This window comes from Dendroctonus ponderosae, unplaced genomic scaffold (assembly GCF_020466585.1).
Source record: "Dendroctonus ponderosae isolate FM_Combo_2020 unplaced genomic scaffold, Dpon_F_20191213v2 Dpon_F_20191213_1, whole genome shotgun sequence".
Lineage (NCBI taxonomy): Eukaryota > Metazoa > Arthropoda > Insecta > Coleoptera > Curculionidae > Dendroctonus > Dendroctonus ponderosae.
Window position 1 is genome coordinate 56,912,335 of NW_026017110.1, and position 7,685 is coordinate 56,920,019.

A 7,685-nucleotide genomic window follows, 5' to 3' on the forward strand; every position below is an offset into this window, starting at 1 on the left:
CATTCTTTATCAACGTAATCAAGAAACACCATTCCAAATTAAGTCACCTAGCCGGTATTCTCCGGAAGAGAAAATTCTAATTAGTAAAGAAATAAAAGTTACCTTGACGTTCTAATAGCAAATCTGTTAATTAAAATATTATCTCTGAATTCTTCGCTTTTTACAAATTGTTTCACTTCGATTTCAATGTTTTAAAATCAAGACTTCAAGAATTAAGGTAATTAAGAAATTTTCATGAAAGAATGATAAGTTAAGCGTATGTTTTTTGGCCTCCTTCAGATTTTAGCATAGATAATCATATACGGATTAAATTAAGTGAACATAAGCCGACACAATTATTTTGATTTATTAAAATGGGCTCCATTTTCTTTATTTTTACGTGTTTTGTGGAAGTTTTCAGTCACAAAAATAGTCCGACTATCCCATTGAACTCTGCCACAATTATCAAACGTTGTGTCTATTTTAAATGCCCTGTTTCTATAATTATTTTGTTTAATGATTTTTTTCTGTTTAATGGAGATTTTCCTTATAGCTAATTTATAATATTCGCAAGACACTTTGTTCCGGAAATATTCCGATTTCAACCCTAAGCAGAATTTTTCAAGACTCGTCTAATTACAGGAGAAATATTGACACAACTAACCACAAATGCGATGCTAATAACTATACACGTTCCAATTAGGCTGAAATATGTACGGGCAATATGGAAATTAGCTGAATTTCTTACTCCTGGTAAATCTCTACATGATGCTAATTCGTATAGATCAATTTTGCAAGAATCTCCTTTCCACAATACTTTAACCAATAATAGCAAAGACAAAGGTCAGGTCTAATGAAAAAATGATGTTTTCCACTAGTTTTAGTCGAAAAGACCTATTTATTCTAAAGAAGAAATGCTTGACTGCTTGACATCAATTCTCTCAATCGCCACTGACGATTTACGTCGTTTGCTGGAAGAATAGAGAACAAATAATCTTCATCAATATCAGATTTATTCGCAAAAAAACGAAATCATGTTTATCATTCGGACCTAATATTTCGCATTAAAATTACGTAAATAAGTATATGTTGCTTTATACGTAAATCAACAAATATAACTGGCAAAGTTTCAATCGAGTTGTTCAGTCGAGTTTCTAAAGCAATGGTATAGAAGTTCTTATATGTCAATGCAACCCTTTCAATCAGAATTACACACTTCATACAAGTATAACTTTATAAAATCAGATTCTGCATTAATTTAATTATTGATTAATTATGTAAACTGCAACATCATCATATCCATAATAGGACCCACTTTTCAAAATTGCTTAACTAAAATTACTTAAAATAATTTATTTAAATTGAATTAAAATTCAAATTGAATCAAGTCCAGTCAGCTTGTAGTATTTATTAAAAATAGTTTGTATTGTCTACGTCTCAAGTAGACTTGAAGAACAATAAAATGTGATAACGTAAATCAGAAGAGTTTTGATATAGTATTTCATGCTATTTATGATAAAGACTGGAAAAAGCGAACAATGTATTGATGTATAGTGGTAGTAGCTTTCGAACTTGAAAGTAAATAAACCCGATTTCCTGATTTTAACTTCCCATCCGTCATGGTCGGTGATGAGACCACAGGTGCATATTCCGATTACCCCTAAAGGATAATCAATTTTTCTAGGACACACAGTACAGTCTTGAAGTTTTTTATAACCTCTTAAATCTTTTGGAAATCTTACAATGTATAATGGTTTTTGACAATCTGATTCTAATAATAGCTGGTTTGATTTTATTGTAAATGCGAGATCTTTCCATCAATGCTTCAAATTTCCGTCCTTTATAGTACAAAAGACAGGCAAGCAGACAAAATATTAACATCTGAACATTTATCTTTACATAAATATTTTCGTCAAACTTTCTAGTATCGTTCTAATTGCCCTTTTTTGGAACATCAGGCACCTCTCAATGCCACTGCAACCTTCGTAAAAAGTATACCGTACCTAATATGTAGTTTAAAAGTGTGCGTAATATAGATATACAGGTTGTTTATGATATAGCATATTGCATTGGATTTATCAGAATTTCTATGAAACTTATTAAGTTCTTACAGCTTTGGGTCACTTTCCAAACTTAACATAAAATATATCTCTTAATTTATTACAATCTATAATCTATAATAACACATCCTATATTTGATGTGTTTTGAGAATACATTTCCCGTTATTAAATACTGTTCGAAAGAAAGTCTGCTATTGAAACCAGAACGCCTGATCCAATCTGCATAGGTAGTACTTAATTTGAAAACCAATTCCCGATTGAATATCGAATATAAATAAATATAATATATAAAACACGGTACTTGCCAATACTATCGATTTTCTTGGAAAAACTCTTGCATCTAGGAACGACTTGTCCAGCACCATAACTTTTTCCGCAAGAAATGGCAATAACTCAAAACAAATATTTTAAAACAATGGGGTACTTATATAAAGCCACGTTCATATGATCAAGCCGAAACGCATACCGTTTTTTTCGGATCAGGCCACATTTTTCAGCCCATTGCTGTTCCAGACTGCCGTCCAAACTTGATACGCCACGGTGTTACGTTACTGTATTCTGTTGCACGTGTGTACGCGGCTTAAGAAGCCGCTTCGTTGTAGAACTACTGTATTTAACTAGAACACATTTTGATGTTACACGTTTGGAAGGAAAACCAGACATTTTAAAACGAAGTTCGGTAATTTATTGGGTTGGGGGTTGTATGGGACTCCAGCCTTGCCGTTTACTCGCTGAAACCCCTAAGGCTATAAATAAAATCCGTTTTGGCGGAAAACTGGAACTGTCCAAACTACAATCTGTGCGAACACGTCACAACTCGAGGTTCCGTTCGTTCGTCTGAACGCGGCTTTATAATATATTTTGATCAAATGTAGACAAATTATATCTATTCCTCAAATATACAAAGACAGTTTTGCTCATACCCACTGTACATTTTTTAACTTAATCTTTGTTCTGATGATCGATTTGCCAATGCAGTAAACAGATGTAAGCCGAAGGTTAAAAATTGTTTTTAAAATATCCAAGAGAATGATCGCAACAATTTAACTGTAAAGGACATTTATCGGGCTCAATTAAAAAAATAATTTCGGTGGCCTTAACGGAACAATAAATTTATTTTAAGACTTGAATATTAACTCGGTCTACAGTGCTCGTAAGATTTTTTGCTTGCAACCGACAGTTATTTCCATAATTACGTAATTCGAATTGCATTTCTCTGTACAGGGTAAGAAGAAAAAGCATGTTTAAAAAAACTGTTACTCGGTGCACGATAACTTGTAGGTATCTGAAAATAATTATTATATGCACGCAAACGCCATTTTTAGCATGCACCAAATGCTCGAAGGGGTGGCATTTATACATACAAACCGACTTGGAAGCTGTAGCTTTATTTTAATTTTTTTACATGTTATACCAAAATTGAGACCTTTATTTCGGTGTAATTACGTACTCTAAGTTGATGTAGGTTAAGTTTAGAAGCGAATGCAATTATTTTCTAGAATTTGTACTGAATTGTGTCGGACCGTTTATATTCAATCGTACCTTAAATAATCAATGGTTTCTTAAAATATCAATAGATTTTTACGGTTGCAATACCTCAAATACAGGTTCGCTGAATTGGCCAGGTCGATCATCAGATCTGACATCTATATATTTTCAAATTTTTAGCAGATGTAAACAACATTTTTTGCAAAAAATAGTAGATATAGAAAACAAAAACAACAAATAGAATTTTACAAATATTAACCATCAACATGGTCATTACCAAGGCAAATCACATAAAATGGAATTATGTCAGATGAGTCCATTTTTTTTAAGTTATAACAAATTTTTCTGCTGGTTTGGCAAAAAATAGTAGCTTTTTAGCATTAGTCAGAAATAGTAATACCAGATATAATTAAGATACTTAAATAAAATTTGATACATTTTCCTGTGATTAACAAAAGTGCCTTTAATAAGTTTGTTACCTGAAGCTGCGAAATTGACAAGAATGACACATTTTTAAACCTTCGCTTTCTTAAATTTTAAATCCAACAAACAAAAAATCCTTTTCACTCGAACTTACTTTCGAACTGAACTGACCTGAAAGACACTAACTTTTTAACCTGGAATGAGTTTCCCAATAAGTTCTCTTAAACTTTTCCCATTTAACCGATGTGGCAACTAAAATAACAATGAAATGCATGGAATGGGAGCATGAGAATGGAACAGACAGTAAATATAGTAAACATAATTTAGATGAGCTACTTAAGTTCGACTTAGATTTTTTCATTTGGCTTGCTTTCTCTACTTTGTGCAATGAGCTCCTTAAACTTACGTCCCCTAAACCCATCATAGCTTGCTTTACCCCGTGGCCAACGAAAGGCATAAAAATGTACAATGAAAATACGAAAACTTTTCTAATCTGGTGGATTAACGAAATTGAAATGTACCTATACAAGAAAAAATTGTTTAGGAGATGGAACCTGAATAATAAGTACTTAGAATTCAATCAATTGAAATAAAAAATAGGTGGGTTCATTTGAAAACATATAGTTTTGTCCATATAATAATATATGTGGATCGCGGTACAAAAATTGAATAATTTGTTTGTAATTTGATTGTAATCTTCAGTTTGCTCCTGACTTGATCAATTAATTGTCAAAATGAAAAAATGGTAAGTACATGAACCGACAAAACACGTAGGTAACGTTGATTTGGTTCAGAAGAAATAAGTAGGCAAATACTTATTACCTATGTAGGTAAATAAAAAAAACAATTTATAAATTTTTTCCGAAATTAAGGAAGTATTACCCTATACGAAGTATTATTATATATACGCTTGCTATTAAGCAGTTTCAGTCACCCACAAGGTCTTATATCATCCATAAATAAGCCAGAAAACACCTTTTTCAAAAATCGTATATTTATGCTAATTTAAGGCGCAGTGTCGCCAGACTACCTACTCAAAACATTTCATGTTTAGGAAAATTGCATCTTTTCACTGCAATGCTGTGCAAAGCATTTTTTATTAAAATCCATTCAATTTGGAATGGTTTGGAAAATTGAAATACCTACCTAGTTTTAAAAAAATTAACAATGCTAAACTATTCCAAAAGGTTTGATTGGTTGTGGCAAAAGTGGAAAATCCATTTTGGTATACATAGCAACAATGCGTGTAAAAGGGGATGTTCTGGAAAAAACTTAATAATTCTTAAACTTGAATAAAATAAATAGCGATTTACAAATTATTATACAATAAAAAAAATTTCTTGATTTTTTTCTGGTAGTCACTTATCAAGTCGTCAAAATCAATCGTTCGAAGTAAGTCAATGCTTGACCTGAAGCTTAACCAATGGAGAGATAGTGAAGAATAGAAAAATAAAAAAATGGTACTTAGTTTTAGGCGAAAGTTTAGTTTGTTTTTTTTAAAGACGACGGCGTTTTGACGGTTAGGAGTTCGAAAAATTATTTCATGTGTTTCTTTATAATCTGTGCGAAAAGTGGCAGTTTTAGATTAATTCGAATAAGAAAAATTTGTGAAAATAAGCGTGCTATGCCTACATATGTCCGCAATTTTTTTCAAATGACATCTGCCGCCTCTATAGAGTAATAACATTTTAACTTTCAGGCTGAATAGACAAATAAAGCCATATACAGTAAAGTCCGCTTATAATGAACCCGGTTATAGTAAACTTTCGGTTAAAACAAACTTTTCTCCTTTAATTGAAACGTCATCCATAAAGGCTAACGCATTTTTTTACTGGTTATAACGAACCCGTTTATAACGAACTTCCAGATATAACGATCACTTTATAGGTTAGTTGTATATTCACTTTCCGTTTATAACGAACTTCCACGCTCAGCTACACGAATCGTGCGGAGTTGTTTATATTAGTGAGAGCGAGAAACAGGCAGTGACTTGTTTTTTGCCGCGTTATGTTTGTAAATCGTTTTACAATGGAAAAACAAAAATGCAAAGCTTTTTCACTAAATGAAAAGTACGAGATTATTAACAAAATAAAGTGTTTCAAGAAGAGACATAATATCAGTAAAACACAAGTGCGAAGCTCCAACCTATAGATCAAGGAGTAATACATTCCCTAAAGCCATTATAGGAAAATTCTTCTTATGAAAATGTTAGAGGCTATCGATAAAAATGAAACATTTTCTATAAATCTCTTAGATGCAGTCAATTTCATTCATAGAGCTTGGCAAAAAGTTAGCCGAAAAACCATTGCACATATCTTTAAGCATGGTGGATTTGTAAGAAAAGACAATAATTATTAACCAGACGATGAAATTCCACTTAATGAATGGTTAGAAAAGCATAAAGACTCTGACTACGAGTATGACTCAGATGAAGATTTGCCCAATTTTGTCGAAGATCAAGTTAAAACCAAATTGCGTGATTTCAATTTGGATTCAGTGATGTTATGAGCTTCTAAACAAAAAAAATAAACCGACCAGAAATAAGTACTCGTGGGGATTTACGGTTGCTACTCACAAACATTGCGCCGGATGTAAACACACATATTAATTTATTTTTTAGGTACTTTGACAAAGCTATAATTTCGATAAATACTTCTTCAACAAAGTGTTTTATTTATAGTTTATTTTCACGTCACCATTTACCATTCAATACATCAACGTTAAAGTTTGCATGCTTCATTTATGTAGTTTTTTATCCAGGGTCCATGTTTTGTCTATGAAAAGGGGTTCGCAGGCCAACAGAGTTTGGGAACCACTAGTATGAACGATACAAGATTTTTTTCATTGAAACTGCTTAATGTCAAGCGTACTTTAAGTTTGAAAAACAAAATATTTGAAATTGGGCGAATCTTAAGACACCAGCTCTGAGGAGACGTTACCCAGTAATTCCCCCAAAGGGAAGTATTAGCAATAGATACTAGTTGGGTGGTAAATATTACCCTTCAAAAAAGTTACCACTATTGATGAGAAATAACAATAAGTAACCCATTTTTAAAGGGCCAGTCTAACCTAAAATAACGATTACGAACCTGTTTAGAAACAATCTATAGTGGTAAACTAAGAACAGCACTTACACAAACACACACATATTTTCACAAATTGTGTCAATCGAGTTTCACGTTTTAACTCATATACATTAATTACACTTCAGTAAACACAAATGAGATCATTAGAATGTTGCGGAAGAACGAAATCAATACCGAAGCAGATATCTAATAAACACGCCATTAACTCGAAAAACCATCCAAAACAGTATCAATCATAATCGTAAATAACTAAACAAAAGTAGAATACAATTTGATTCGCCTCTCCTCACAGCTCACAGATCACCGAGGTTGCAGATTAGAAACTGCCAAATATTTCTATACAGTGCTATTTGTCTCTTATTCCGAACGGATGCTTTCCAAACTAAAGTCCACTTCCACCACTTGCAGAAGAAAACTTCTTTACCGATTGCGTTCACATCAAAATTTAGCGGGAAATTCGAAAGTTTGAATTTAATTTCAATTTAATTGTCATTGTAATACTACATTACAAGCATCTCATTAATTGCGATGTTCAAGTTTGTGCTTTAATTAACATCACCAACTACAGGGCATTATGAGATGCTTGAAATATTATTACAATGACAATTATTAGGCGCTATTTATGTTCAGTTGTTAGCTGATAGCTGT

At 32.3% G+C, this 7,685-nt stretch overlaps 1 protein-coding gene across 1 annotated transcript in view; it reads right to left on the reverse strand.

The window, feature by feature from the left end:
* The window catches only part of LOC109537940 (serine-rich adhesin for platelets), a 32,805-nt gene extending 25,435 nt beyond the window's left edge, over positions 1–7,370 (reverse strand). The window contains exon 1 of the mRNA XM_019904928.2: positions 7,041–7,370. The gene's annotated coding sequence lies outside the window, so the exon portion shown is untranslated. The remainder of the gene's footprint in view (positions 1–7,040) is intronic.
* Positions 7,371–7,685: the final 315 nt, after the last annotated feature.